This window comes from Glandiceps talaboti, chromosome 2 (genome assembly GCF_964340395.1).
Source record: "Glandiceps talaboti chromosome 2, keGlaTala1.1, whole genome shotgun sequence".
NCBI classification, from domain to species: domain Eukaryota; kingdom Metazoa; phylum Hemichordata; class Enteropneusta; family Spengelidae; genus Glandiceps; species Glandiceps talaboti.
In genome coordinates, this window is record NC_135550.1 from 17,282,431 (window position 1) to 17,298,300 (window position 15,870).

General features: G+C 36.1%; 2 non-coding genes across 2 annotated transcripts; one reads left to right on the forward strand and one right to left on the reverse strand.

Annotated features, from left to right (window-relative positions):
• Positions 1-428: 428 nt before the first annotated feature.
• Positions 429-500, reverse strand: Trnag-ucc (transfer RNA glycine (anticodon UCC)). The gene has a single exon. It is a non-coding gene; the product is annotated as a tRNA-Gly (tRNA).
• Positions 501-1,795: 1,295 nt separating this feature from the next.
• Positions 1,796-1,867, forward strand: Trnag-ucc (transfer RNA glycine (anticodon UCC)). The gene has a single exon. It is a non-coding gene; the product is annotated as a tRNA-Gly (tRNA).
• The last annotated feature ends 14,003 nt before the right edge of the window (positions 1,868-15,870 follow it).

Below are 15,870 nucleotides of genomic sequence, written 5' to 3' on the forward strand. Positions count from 1 at the left end.
TAATCGCCATTATTTCATCATTGTCGGGTTGATCTGTCCTTTCTCTTAGGCCTTAAAAAATGTTTGGTTCCGGTTACCCGACCCCACCTAGTTTTTCACGCCGACCCTAAATTTTTTTTTACCTATTTGAGAAAAAAAATAATGAACTAAAATACTATTCTTGCAATTTATAATGGTTGTACATTTGATGGGAAGAAAACAATAACACAGAGACCATATGTAAAACAACGGAAAACATAACTACCTGAACTAGACACTCACACATAAAAAGTCTACCTACCCCACCTATTCTAAAATTGAGAACCACACATCACATTTTAATACTATTAGTAATAGGTCTGCCTAAGGATACAAGTTCATTTTTTTTTCAATAGATGATATTTTCAAGGAAAATCATTAAAACTTGGAAAGTAACAACAAAATTAGTCTGCGTCGGCCGGGAATCGAACCCGGATCTATTGCTTGGAAGGCAACAATGCTAACCTTTACACCACCGACGCCTTCTTACTCCTAAAGTGGACCTGTCCTTTGCATCGTTTTGGCGCTCAACAGATGTAAGACACAATTTACAACATCGCTTGTGTCCATATGGTAACAGATGTGCAGACATTTTACACAATCATTTTTAAAAAGTGCCAAATTATTAAAAATCCATTCTCTAATATTCTGAAATGGTATGTGATGGCATTAAACATTCTATTCGTGAGATACAATTGTCACCTTGTGTGACGTGTGACAGACTAACGTCACAAAACCCTATCCACTGTGAGAGCAGACAGTTGTCGCCATGTCGAGGTTTTCTGACTCTTTTCGAGGAACGATAATATGAAAGTGGGATACCGGCATTGTCGAAAACGTAGCTTTGAAAGGCGGCCATCAGCAATACACACAGTTTGGCAGAAAGGGTTGAAAACACAAGTATGTATTTGGGTGTATCTCGTATGTCTTCCCATGTGATGAAATGAACATGTAGATAGAACGTAAAATAAAATTTCCTTCAAGGTGAAACTAGAGAACATATTTCAAGGCTGATCAATCTTTTCCTTTTCCAGTGCTATATAAGGTTGAAAAAACAGAAGGGTTATAATTTATCTTACGCGTAAGTATTTGGTTTTTTTTTAAAACTTTACTTGTTCTACGAATTTGTTTCCTCATTTTGCAATTCTGAAAATTTGAACAATAATTGAGTCTTTCAAGTGTACATATTTTGGACTCCCTGAGTCAGAAGAAATACAAAACAAAATGGCTTGTAATCGTATGCATATGATATTGAACTTGATCTTTCTGTCCAATTGATTATGTTTCCTTTGCGATGACATGTCATTTTCAAAGTTTCATATCATACTGACATGACAAGAGAAGATTTCTTTTGTGTGCATTCAGTAGTTGACTTTCTTTTGCCTTCTCTGTGCCTCGATATGCGAATTTATGTTGCCTTGACAACCTTCACAAGTAATTGCTTGCATTATAGATAAGGCTTGATATCGACTTTATACAAAAACATCGAAATTAGCCTATCATTGCAACATTTATATGTTGAAGAATATGTTTGCAAAGTTTTGTGAAAATGACCTTCAATAAAGGTATATATTGTAGTACATGTACTTGTTATTTTATAAGAATTTGGGGGAATCGGGGGGGGGGGGGAGCTTGGTTCAATAAACATAGGAAATTCAACGTGAAGTTCATTATACACCGTAAACAGTCGTAAAAATAAATAGTCGTAGAATTTTGCCGTATTCATGGAAAGATGTTAATGTCCATGCTAAAACGTAAACAGATTGACTTGAACTTGGCGTCGGTGGTGTAAAGGTTAGCATTGTTGCCTTCCAAGCAGTAGATCCGGGTTCGATTCCCGGCCGACGCATGTTTTCTTTTTTTACAACGTCATTTCTGTAACTTTAGGCGTGCTATGAATGCATCAAAGCATTATGAGACTTATGAGGATATGTCAAAAAAGGCAAAATGGACAACAAACTACTTTAAAAAAAAGTGTAAATTAAGTATTCAATGTACAAAGTCTTAGAGATGACAGGTATCCCGAATTTCCTATTTTTAGTGGTGGATGAATATATTTTCTGATATCTTCTGTAATACATCGTCGTAATCCACAGCCTCTTTTACGACACCGTTCACAACGCACCGCCAAGAGGCGTTATTTCGCAGTGTCGCGGAAGAAATAACAGCTCTAGTTTGCGAGAATGCTGTAATATGGTAGGAAGTCTTTATCCTGTCTAGAAACAAGGGAATGAGAGATATAAACAGGAAAATGCTATTTTCATCCTAACACAGCGTTGGCGTGGGGTATCGGGTGTAAATCTCACTCTTTGCATCGGAACCATGTAAATCATCACGAGGCGCAAAAATGTAGGATAAAAAGCTCCTACAGACAGACAGACAGACAGACAGACAGACAGACAGACAGACAGACAGTCAGTCAGTCAGTCAGTCAGTCAGTCAGTCAGTCAGTCAGAAACAGACAGAGAAATAGAGTGGGAGAGGTGGGGGAGGCAGTATCTATGACTTCATTAATTTTGAAACATGAAATGTATATCATATTTGTCCATTACCATTATCGAATACTTGTTATTGCGTTTATGTTTTGCAATTTAATTCATAACAATACTGCAAAGAGAGAAACACTGCAAGTTTAATTATGAAACATCACATTAAAGACAAGTCAATCATAGATAAATCGCAGACAACTTTTAACGATATTACGTTCAATAACACTGCAATATGTCGGGAACTTGACCCGCTCCAGGGACAGTCTGCAGTAACCACTTGAGCCCGGGGACATAAATTCTTTGTATATCACGCATGCTCAGTACTTTCATCGTCCTACTCCTCTATTTAGTCAGTTTAGTTGAATTAACGTCGGCAACACTTTAAAGCTTCACACTCTCAACTACATACACTCCTCAAGTTTATTTTTTAAAAAGAGGGAGTCTGTTCTTAGAGTAGTACCACAATCGATGAGAAATGAATAAGGTATTGAACTTTTGATCGTGTATTTCCCTACACTATAATGTCAAAGGTCATGGTTTCTGTTCCCCCTGCATCGCTGTAAGACGATAACAGTATTTTACATATACTTTTTTCTTGTGTTAGAAATCAACCGATCCAGAAATAACTATCATTGTCGGTTAACAATACAAATTTCGAGAGTATCGTTCACGGTCTGTATACAATAGTGACTAACAAATAAAGGTTCGACTGATTGAATGGATATGCGTCAAATAATAAAAAAAAAGCATGAACGCTGCCGATTAATCCCCTTTTAAGATGGCATAGCAATGGAATGTGGTGATTACTCGACACAATTGTACTATTATCGAAGATTAAAATAGTTAGTATCCAGTAAACCGAACAGCTGTATCTATTACTCATCTTGGTATATACATAAACGTTTTACCATCATTTTATTGACTGGACGCTTCCAACAAAAATAAGCAAAACATTTTATACAGAATATAAGACGGCTTTGAGAATATGAATACCATCTAACTGTAAATAAAGTTTACAGTGTACGTAATAGACCATTAAAAATTTACCAGTATTTTAATTGTCTGAACGCTTTAAAAAAATCATACACTGTCGGGAATGTTTTGTGTAAGACTTCAGACTAAAGAACTGTCCATAAAGTTTTACATTATACGAACAGTAGACAACTAGTTCAAAAAGTTGTATTGTCTTCCCTTTCTATTTGTTTTTTAAATAGACTTTTAACACAGAGATGACAAAGCATGTTGAGACTTTAGTGTAATGATACGTTACACAAAGCGAGTTGATTAGTCAGTATTCGTTTGAAGGCAAAATAAATAATTGTAAACGAGTATGTAGTATTTTGGTATTTGGGAATGATGTGCTGTTACTGCAACTCAACAGAGTAATTACAAATTATAGGACACACACACACACACACACACACACACACACACACACACACACACACACACACGCACACACACACACACACACACAGAGATGGAAAGGATAGAATTGGATATGAAATGGTTAAAAGGTTTAAAATACAAGTTAAGAATGTGGCAGTCAAATCCTACCAATAGAAAGTAAACCTGGTTGAAATTGGTAAATAAGGCCAAATAAAAAAAAACCTGTATGTTTCCGATAGCCCGACCGATCCTAGTTAAAGCCATCGGCCCTATAACCATTTTCTTTAAAAAGAAAAAAAAAAGGTCAAATTATAAGACTTTACTTCTATTTCCATGTAAAAAAATACTTAATTATGATAGGAAGGAACATAACAGAATAATCAAAGCTCTTTTAACCCCATCACATCCTATTAATCACCTGTATTGCCATACATGTCAGCGTCTCCTAGACAAAGTGATTTCAAACACTGGGTAATCTCTACAATGATAGTTGTGTGCTGTTAAACCTTAACTCCTTAATTTTGCACAATATTAATACAATATTCAAGTGACAGTGACTTCAATCCACCTTCAGAAGTGTGTTGTCGATATCACATGACATCACGTACCTTAGAAGCTAACGCACGCGCTTTCGATCTTCAAGGATAAATACATGTACCCAACACAATAAGGGAGCCTTCAGTAATTACAAGGGGGGTGCCGGGGGGTATCAACATTTTAACACTGCCTCCTGTGGCGTAAACGTAGTTGTCAGAGGGTCCTGGGTTCGAACCCCACTATAGACAGGTACTTTGTCTGTGGGAAGATCCCACCACATTGACAGTTTTTAATTTAAAAGCAGGCGTTTGTTGTTTCCCACTATTACTACCACAGTGACTTTGTGGTTGCATGTACATGTGTTTGGATCTATATTGGTTGAGCTAAAGGCCAGAACCTACAACCTCGGGACTGGGGTCAACATCTCCACTCCCCAACATCGTCCCCAATATCTTGCCACGCCAAATTTCCATTTTCTAAAATATGTCCCTCCCCCGAAAAAGGGACCCCATCCCCATTCCCCGGCCCTCCCCCTTGTAATTATTGAAGGCTCCCAAAATGGATATTCGGGCCACTATTTTGATTTCGGAATAAACTTTTATAATATGTTGAATTGCTTGTATTTATTGAAAGGGAATGAGCTACCAGCTTCAGAATTGTTAACTCTATACTTTCAGGGGATGTGCGTCAATGAGTTGCAATTTGCTGCAACTCTATTTACAAATTCACACTTTAAAGAATGTACTATTGTTCTATTTACATGTAATAGGGACAATACGTAATTTTTCTGTCACCTGGCACAATACTATACACATCACCTTCAATGACCGTCGGATTGTTGTGAGTTCCCTACTGCATTAACTAGATTGTTTGTACTGGAGGGGAACATGTCAAAGCACGTCCAATGATTTCGCCTAGAAACAGATTGAGGGGCAAATAATCTTATATATGGTTATTTAGTGTTGCTCATGACTGCAAGACTTGGATTTGTTTGGTCAAATCATGGTCATGAAAACGTATTTTTCGCATCAAATCTGTATTACCAGTCAAACAAAGCACGATAATTTAAAGTATGAGTGACGTCACAATAAGAAAAAGTCTATTCAACTTTCAAGTATATTCAGCCCTTTTCAATCATCTTTTCAATATTCAGCAAAAAAAGGAGAACAATAGAGGACTGCCTATGTAAATTAGCACGTTCTTTTTCAAACTCCCCCATCGTACAGAAGTGGTGGTGGTTATCGTCATGGCAATAATTGCTGCAATATATACCAATACAGCCTCGCCTTCGTTTCTTTGCATTCTGGTATAAGAAAAGGGATCGGCACCGCTTAACAACTGCTAACACATACACATCGACTATAAGCAGAGAAGCAACGATGGAGTTTAATGCGTCACTTATCTTTCGCCTTAGCTGTCTTTTCATGATCCTCATTGTGGGTATGGAATTTTTTTTTTTTTTAAATTTTGTACAGTAATTACATTTTGTAGTAGCTCATCATTTAGTGACTCTGTTTAAGCTATCAACTCAAGAAAAGGGTTTGCTTTGCAAAATCGCCCCCAGCTTTGAGTTTACCAGTCAACATTTAGAAGTTATATCTTACATATAATCATTTTGAAGACTTTATCGTTAATAACCATGTTCTGATATGTATTCTTTAATTGACGTCATGGAAAATATTTTTTTTAAAAACACATACATTTTACTATTTTTCCAACGATTACAATATCGAATGTGTTTGTGAAATTGATATGCCTTTTTATGGACGACAGTGGAATTAAGTTCTCTATGGCCGAAGGCAAGGAATGGTGTTGTAAATACAAACAATGTACGTGCTGTACGTTTTGTCCCAGACCTGGAATGCCAGTAGTCTAAGGTTTTATGTAAGGATTTCTAATTTGTTACTATAGACATGATATTTACGTTTAATGAATGAAGAACAAACTTTTCCTCCTGAGTCCGATGTCGAACGGATTTTTATTTGGTATTGGAACAATCATGCAAGTTTCCACAGTCCTCCCTTAAATACCTTCTGTCAATTAATGACGTAGCTTACCGCCTTGACTATTTTGATGAAAATCTACGGAACATTCACCCTCTAGGTATGCAATGGATTTCATATACATATAACAACAACGTTTTACGTTGCTATAGTAAACAAATAGTCCACCAACAAATTGGGGTGAAATGTATAAACATCCAAACGCAAAAAGATATAGATGAACAACCGAAACAATCAACAGCTTTAAATAATCATTTATTTTCAATTTATTAACGAGGAAGACATAAATGTTGATAGTTCAGTGCAAGGCCTAGTTTTTTCAAATTGTTATCTATCAATGTCTGTAACATTTACTCTTTACTGTTCAGAAATTGCTGTAGTTAAACCGTCAAAAATATGACATTATTTTACTATTTCTGTTTTGACAAATGATTTTTTTAAACGCTACATTAGTGTGGAAGTCAAGTTCAAGCTGATATCAAACTTAGTGGCATTTAAACATTGACCCGCTTTCGATTCCTGATGCCATGGCAACTTTGTTTGAGTTCAACGTCACAATGCATACTTGTAACCACTGTCCCTGTAGAGGGACTGTATTGTAGCACTATCTTGAATAAACGGGTGGGGTCTATTTCTTTACACGGCGAACACAATACTGTCAGTTGTAGTGACAGAGTCCTTTCGTGACTCGACATAATGTCCTCTAACTTCAAAAAAGAACCAAGTATGCTCGCTGCATGTAGGTCAATTCATAATGGTTGCACCAACGTCAGATTGATGCAAGATTTAAATTTCAGGCCTGTTGCAAATTTTGGCAGCTTTTATTTTCGGGCTGATAAGAATTTTTAGTTACTGGGTTAAAACAGTAATTGTAGAACTCTCAGTTTTAAAGGCATTCATATAAAGATGGCAACATTGATACATAAACACACACACACACACACACACACACACACACACACACACACACACATATGTACACGAGTGTCAACTTTCCTAGACGTTCCTGTAAGGGACACAGACATTTAGATTGTTGATAACAAAAAAAAATTATGATCATAATTTTCAATAAGAGTAGAATAAGAAATTTTCCGATTGCCTAAGTTGCCTCTCCCTAAAGAATGGAAACATTTTCTGAATTCCAAATACAGGTTCAAAGGCTTGTACTTACAGTACAGACTGTACCAGTGCTGGAGAAACTGTCAATGTATATTGCTGTTCTAGTACTAGCGAGTGTTGTGACTACGATGCATACCTCAATGACAATACTGATTACGGCGATGTTGCCGCAATAGGGTGAGTTAAAAGCTGTCAAATATCACTTCTCTTCTGATGAATCTTGTCCAGGGGTATTTTCCGATTCGGCCGAGTGGATTAGAAAAATATTAGCGGGGTTACGTTCAAAAACAATTGTACATGATATGTTTGGGCTTCACCATTGTCGTCGATGATGCCTTTTTTAGCACTACTCATAGAAACAGATTTGTAATATAGTCTATTCGAGTTGCAGATATGCCGAATGCCAATTTTCACCTATCAAAATATGAATATCCCATTCTTGGCATTGTCATGTCTGTTTGTTTGTACTGGTGTAAGTGGTCAAGTTGTACGTAGTCCATACTGTCTGACCTGTGTAAAGTGGTCAAGTTGTGTACATATCACGTTGACTAGATAGCATTTGGTAGCATGTTTAGCCACTGGATCTGTGATTCCGTTGGCATAGCACTCGTTCTATTCAACAAAGGGACACAGAATAAACGCCGTCGGAATAAGTGCACAGATCCAGCGAAGTCGACAGGCTATGTATTTGGCTGTTGATTTTCGAACATCACCAAAGTCTATACGTTCAAATAGTGTAACGAATAATCCAAAGATATTTCGGCCTCCAAGCCGATTGGGAAAATATTTATAAAAGTTTATCGAGAGCATGCCTATGAATAAAAAGGATGACATAGAATTTGGCAAGGGTAGTTCTGTAAATAATTGAATGGCTTTATTTTTACCGTGAATTTATGTTGAATAGGAAGCCATTGAGGTCTTTAAAGACCCCTTGCTGTTCTAATAAGGTGATTGTCAATACATGCCTTAAAATGATTAACTGATGAAGTAACAATAACCTTTTCTGGTAAACTGTTCCAAAAGTCTACGACACGTTGACTGAAAAAAAAATATTTATGTATATCCAATTTGTATTAAAATGATGAATTAAAGTGATTAATTGATGTAGTAGCAATATCCCTTTCTGGTAAACTGTTTCAAAAGTCTACAACACGTTGATTGAAAAAAAAAATATTTACGTATAACGGTTACCGAATCTGGATTAAAATGATGAATCATAATGATTTCTTGATGTAGTAATAGCAATAGCCCTTTCTGGTAAATTGTTCCAAATGTATACAACACGTATTCTAATGTATTCTATGTATTCTAAAGTTGTCAGTTTCAATATGCGTAACTTATCCTCATAATTCAAGCCATCAAGCTGCGGAATCATCCTGGCGAATCGACGCTGCACTTTTTCCCAATAACACAATATCGCTACTCATTTGTGGGGACCACACTGGGGAAGCATAACCAAGGTGTGGACTAACCAGTGATTTAAAACATAAACCAACCGGAAGTATCATACGTAATATAATGTGCAAATAAGGAAGCCAGAATTTATGATATTATGCATGATTAAAATGCTAAATTATACAACAGTTTATAGTCTACAGGATGCCCAGAAATACATGTATACAGATATAAAGCAACCGTACAGCTCACATATTTCAATTTGCCATCAATATACAGAAAAACTGTGATTTTACATCAACTTTCGAAATTGCTGCAAAAATTACCCTTAATATTGAAATAAAAATTGCCAACATATATATTTAATTGCCCAGATGATGGGGAACATAATGAGATATGTTGGCAAAAATTAACATGAATTTCACACGAAACCCAAAAAAATATGCCATATATCCTTGCACTATTAGATGTGCTGCCTTCACAACAATACACCGTTACATTGGCTTTTAAAAACGAGAGAACAAAATTGATTCATGAAATTAACATATATTGATACTATTCAGGCTCACATTGTACTAGGTATAACTGTTCGTGGGATAGACATAATACCATCGTCGCAAACCACGGCCTGTTTTACGGCACCGTTCTTAACGAGCCGTCCCATTTCGAAGTGTAGCGGAAGAAATAACAGCTCTGGTTTGCGAGAATGACATTATACATAGTATGATATACAAATGTAATCATCTATAGATACATCATACGAACTACATCTATGAAGGAAAAGGTATCATTATATTATAAAACGGTCAGGGGTCAAGCTTTTATGCCTACAATTATGAACAATGTATAATTCTAGTGCTACCGCCATAATTGCTATAGTGATTACGAATAATCCCTCAATTGTTATACTTAATATTATATTGTTATACTTACTATATTGTCTGTGTTTTCGTTTAATCATTACAGTACCACCGTCATAATTGCTATTGTGTGTAGTATAATTGGGGCCATCATACTTGTCATCGTATGCGTTGTTATTTGTTGTTGTTGCTGTTGTGCAGCAGCTGCTGGCAGTGGTGGTGGTGGTACAACAACAACTGTAGTTCGTAAGTACAATAGTCTTTGTGATTTCATATATACACAAGCGACAACATTTTTGTTAACTTTCTCGTCGGTGTTGTTGTCTTATTTGAACGAATTGAACAAATCAATGATAGATACTAAATAAGTGATCCTATATGTAATACAAAGTCATGTTATGAGCATACGGTTCTCTCCAGCAGCTCTAATCTTATGTAAACAGTATTCCATTTGAACTACCTTAATCGTCTATTGTTAATCGATTTAAAGACATCAAGATCTATTTGCAAAAGCTTTTTAACTTTTACATGATCTACTATTGTTCTTGTTCAGCGCTATACACACTGATAGATAGATAGATAGATAGATAGATAGATAGATAGATAGATAGATAGATAGATAGATAGATAGATAGATAGATTCTTTCAGATAGATAGATAGATAGATAGATAGATAGATAGATAGATAGATAGATAGATAGATAGATAGATAGATAGATAGATAGATAGATAGATAGATTGATTGATTGAATGATTGATGAATTGATTGATGAATTGATTAATTGATTGATTGATTACTTGATTGATTGATTGATTGATTGCTTGATTGATTGATTGATTGATTGATTGATTGATTGATTGATTGATTGATTGATTGATTGATTGATTCATGATTTATTTGTCTCTCTATGACTCTAACTACATGTATATTGATACTATGTCTCTGATCAGGTAGCAAACTTGCTATATCATGACAGCCAAAATACATACTATGCCATGATTTTTAAATTTAGTCATCTTTTAACCTGATCGGTAAAACACTTTGTACATCAACGTGTTTTGAGAAACCTTGAAACATCGTCGCCTTTAATTCCCGTTTTCTTCTCTTTGGACAACAGAGAAGAGACGACTAACCACTTTACGTAAAAATAAATCATTTGACATATCACATGTATTGTTAGTATCACACTTATTGTATCTGTAAGTGCTCACCAGGTGTGATATATCAAATATATTTATTTATGCGAACAGATATTTTCATAGCCTGATTTATAGTTAAGTTTTTTTTGTCAGCACAAGTCTCTTAGGGAGTATTTTAAAGGTTCGCTACTTGTAAACTGTTGTCTAGAAAGAAGCAAGCAGGACTTTATCAAGACTTGTTGTAAAAGTGTTCTCTTCCATCCATACTAAAGTTTATTGTGTGTATTCTAATTGTTTCAGAAAGCGCTGTCGCTCCGGCCGCAGGACCCGTGTAGAGAATCGAACCAAAAACACAAGCGTCAACTGGAACTGAAAAAAAAAAGCATTTCAAAGGATAGAAATGTGCCTCAAGTAGCTAATATCATTTTTATGTATAGTTTTAAACAAACGGGATCAGAACACTGTGAAGTTGGTGAATTTCTAGTTGAAAGAATACAGGAAAACACCTGTTGACGCAATAGATTGTTTTACTTGTTCCAATGTAAAATTATCTCATTATTTCTACACCAACATGCACACAATACGTTTTTTTTTAAAGAAAGAAAGAAAAATGTTTTAACTATCAGATTTTATTCACAAAGCTTTTGACACTCGGACTAGTTTTGTTCAGTATATTATACATGTTCTTCCCTGCCTTATTTGTCCGTTAATTATTAGAAGAATGATATATACTCACTTCCTTGTTCTTTTTCTTCTCTACTGTAACGTAAAATGTTTTGTGCGATGGATTGAGGCCTTAACATTTGAAATAAAGCAATGAAAACACATTTTTTTTAAATGTTGTAAATATATTAAGGCACTGTAATTTTGGAAGTTGGAAGTTTTACTTCTGTGTCTTATACTTTTCATACAATAAACCTTGATACATTTTGAAAGAATTCCTTGCAAGGCTTTTGTGTGTTAGTCCCCATAAACCTGAAACAAACGGACGGACGGACGGACGGACGGACATACAGACAGACAGACAGAGAGACAGACAGACAGACAGACAGACAGACAGACAGACAGACAGACAGACAGACAAATGGCTGGACAGACATACTAGTAATTGTTGGATAAAGAGATAAAACAGAAGGAAAGCAGCCGAGTAGGTAACCTTTATGTCAGATGCCAGATCAGTCCTTATTGATAGAATTGACAATATTGAGAACAATGTGAAGCCTAATTAAAAAAGCTGTCTCTCTAAATTTGTGCGTGTGCGTGCGTGCGTGTGTGTGTGTGTGTGTGTGTGTTTGTGTGTGTGTGTGTGCGCGCGCGCGTGTGTGCGTGCGCGTGCGCGCGCGTGTGTGTGTGTGTGTAGTTGATCACATTTTCTCACTTGGGTCCTACATCTTGTTTGTGTAGGTGGGGAAGTGTGGGGGGGTGTTGTCTGTACTCGTGATTGGTGACGTCATTTATATCCAGGCAGCATGAAAATATACTAGTAATGAACAAAGAAAAATATTTTATGTTGAGTAGTTTGACCCCTGCGAAGTTTCAGTATATGTTTACCATTCTGATCGCACATGTTATACCTGGAATATACCATTCACTCAATCATTCACTCACTCTTTCTCCCTCCCTACCTCCCTCCTTCCCTCCCTCCCTCCGTCCTTCCCACTCTCCCTCTCTCTGGCTCTCTCTCTCTCTCTCTCTCTCTCTCTCTCTCTCTCTCTCTCTCTCTCTCTCTCTCTCTCTCTCTCTCCCACGTTTTTGTGAATATATGTATCGCCTAATAAACATAGTTTGATAAAGTTTTGTACAAAATCAGTGAAACTGTGCCATAAAATGTTCTCCTCAACTTACAGTGCTGATTAACACATTCTTTAAACTAGACAACGACAGTTGGCAGTCAATCTGTATTACAATAGTAAATCCGTGTATTTATGAAAAGGGTGCGGCACAGTAAGACTGCATCTTTGTCATACCGTGACAAGCATGTCGGCCAAATCATTTCGACAACTTTCTTTTTCTGCAATATTTAAAAAGATTTGAAAAGTAGATTATCGGTTTCGCAATTTACATGTAAAGTCATGTCTTTTTTGCTCTTTTGTAATGTCTAAAAAGTGATGGCTTAAATACTTATTTGTCTAATATTGTAACAACGCCTGTCCCAACATTGTGCAAGACACGAATTTCCTTAATGTTGTGCCATGAAGTATAAAGTTGCACCATTTGTTGTCAATGGATCCTACTGGGACGACTTTATTTGACAATACAAAAGAGCGGTATTCTTCAAGTAATTCAACAATGTGTATAAGGGACATTTCCATACGTGGGTAGGTTTGAACTTTGGCACCCTACTTGTACATTTTTGACATGACCTGGTGTTAACAGGATTGTCAATTGTCAGGCCGATTTTAATAGGTAAATGTGACCGACTGTCATTTATATGTTGTATTTATTTCAAATGTTACACTCATTTTGTTGCTGAAATTAGGCTGGAAAATACTCGTTAACCCAAACCGTATTGCACGACATGGAAACAACTAGATGATGAATGGAGAATTGCGTTGGCTTCCTATGTCAAAAAAAACTCTTTAGATACGGTTTTAGAATAGTTTGGATCCAATAAAAGGTGCCATAAAATTATCACCCCCCACCCGCCCCCGGCCCCACAAACAAACATATATCTGAAGTCGTATACAGTTGCAGATAGGACATGGGGAGGGGTGTGTGTGTCACATTTTGCTATCTTTGCTAGTTAACAAGACACCAAACCATGAAATATGGAACAATGCAATGTTATAGTGTACCGGTCGTTGTTGGCTCTGTATAATATTGATGGTATGCATGATGTCCGTGTGTAAACAGTTGTGAAAGAAGTACAATTTTTTTGAAACTTTTGGTTTGGTTTGGTTTGGTTTGGTTTGGTTGGTTTTCTTTCAGCTTACTCTAAACATATACAAGATGAGGTGTATCGAATTATCTATAGGTATACTTGTATGTGCAGCTGTACACATGACACTGTAAAAAGACGTAATAACTTGTACGTATCTTACGGAATGGATCCTAAAATCAACAGCTCAGCCGACCAGGACATGTTGAATTTTCACACAAAACGTGTTCATTCACGAGACACGACATGAAATAATATGTAGCGGTCGTTGTGGCTGCAAAGTGGAATATTTAATTAGTACTACCTTTATATAGTTATCGAGGCGAATCAAAACTAACACGACGATAATTCAAAGCCAAGTTTTTCACTCAAATTGGAAACGTGTCACTACACAACCTATGGACAAAAATCGATCACTAATTAACAGGTGCAATGTCTTTTTTATAAATAAGTGAACAAAGTTTAGTAAATAGGTCTTAGTACCTTTGCTTGACGAAAAAATGGGCTGCTGATAGGGTTCAATTTGATCATTATGTCATAGTGGTGTGGTCGTACACTCTTAAGTAAGTACAACATAATGTCGATACTAAGAACAACTTGATTCATTGTGAAAACAACAGTTCCAGTTCCGACGGCAAGAGCTTTCAGTTTTCATTCTTAACTCAACGACTTGTAAACAATCCACTCGACACTAAATATACCGTTATATTTACTAAGTGCACAGCAGCATCCCATATAGTAATAATGGGTATAAAAACTGTTCTATGCTAGCTCCATTTGATATTCAGTAGACAGCTTTCGTGTTTATTTTTTGACTCACGTGTGCATACATGACACGTTGTTAACAACGAAAAAAATATATGCTTGTTGAAAGAGTTCATCATTAATTCAATAAAAACTCACTAAGCGGCTTGTATCTTCAACTAATTTCCCAACTAGGTGGGCTTTTTCAAATTTCAAGGAGTTTGAACAAAATTGAATAGAGCCGAAAATAATCTAACGAATACAAGAAAGTGCATGAAGCAAATTCATGTGAATTACAATTAGGCAAAATAAAAGTATAAAAGGTTGTTAGCTAAAAGCGTGGTTTCTGCTGTCACATGTCACCCTTTATATACATACAATGACACTGACCTAGCTCGAGATCTTACCTTGAACAAGTCATTAACAATTGTTAATTCAGTGAAAATTAATTCAACAACTTTCTTATATTTAGATAGGTAGATATCTAAAATTAAAAAAAATAAGCAAACAGACAAGCAGGTTGAGATTTGTTGTATAATGCACCATGTCTTTGGACATGGTCTTCATTTTAAGCCTTTTAAGTAAGTTGGTCAAGTGCGGAAGAAACCGTGCAACATGCTAATTTTGTGGCAGAGGTGACATTCACGTCTATTTGGTGAATGTGCTTGGCCATGGCGCATTGTTGTTAGCAACAATAAGACCAGCGAGACTGTGAGGTAACTAAAGTAATGACAATTCCTAATTTGTCACTATTGTGTATTCAAAGAATTTAACTTGAATATAGCAAATAAATGTTGTCTCAAACGCACGTCGTATACCTGATTACTCTGATTATTCGTCTGTCAAAAAAAAATGAGAATACAAAGAACAAAACAAACAAACAAACAAACAAACAAACAAACAAACAATAATTCGCCACTCACAGAGGTGACGACAGGCTGACGGTTTTACTATTTTTAGCTTCTTTCTCACGAGTGAATGTACATGTTTTCAGCTTTTTTTTTAGTGTTTGGTACTACTATAGACTATTCGTTGCTATTTTGCGCATGACGTCGTTTGGGCCAGTGTGCGACATACCCTATTCTGAAATCTATTCATTGTACGTACAAACTGACAGAATACAGAATCAACAATAGCAAGAAAGGTTTTAGTAATTTCTTTTGACGTATCAAAAAAAAATAGACACGTAGGGTCTCAAAAGAAAAGTGATGAATGTAATGGATCGAGTGCGAAGGTGAACAAACTTATATGTTTGTGGTGTAAGTTACATAGCAACGTAGCCTCGTTCTAGATGTCAG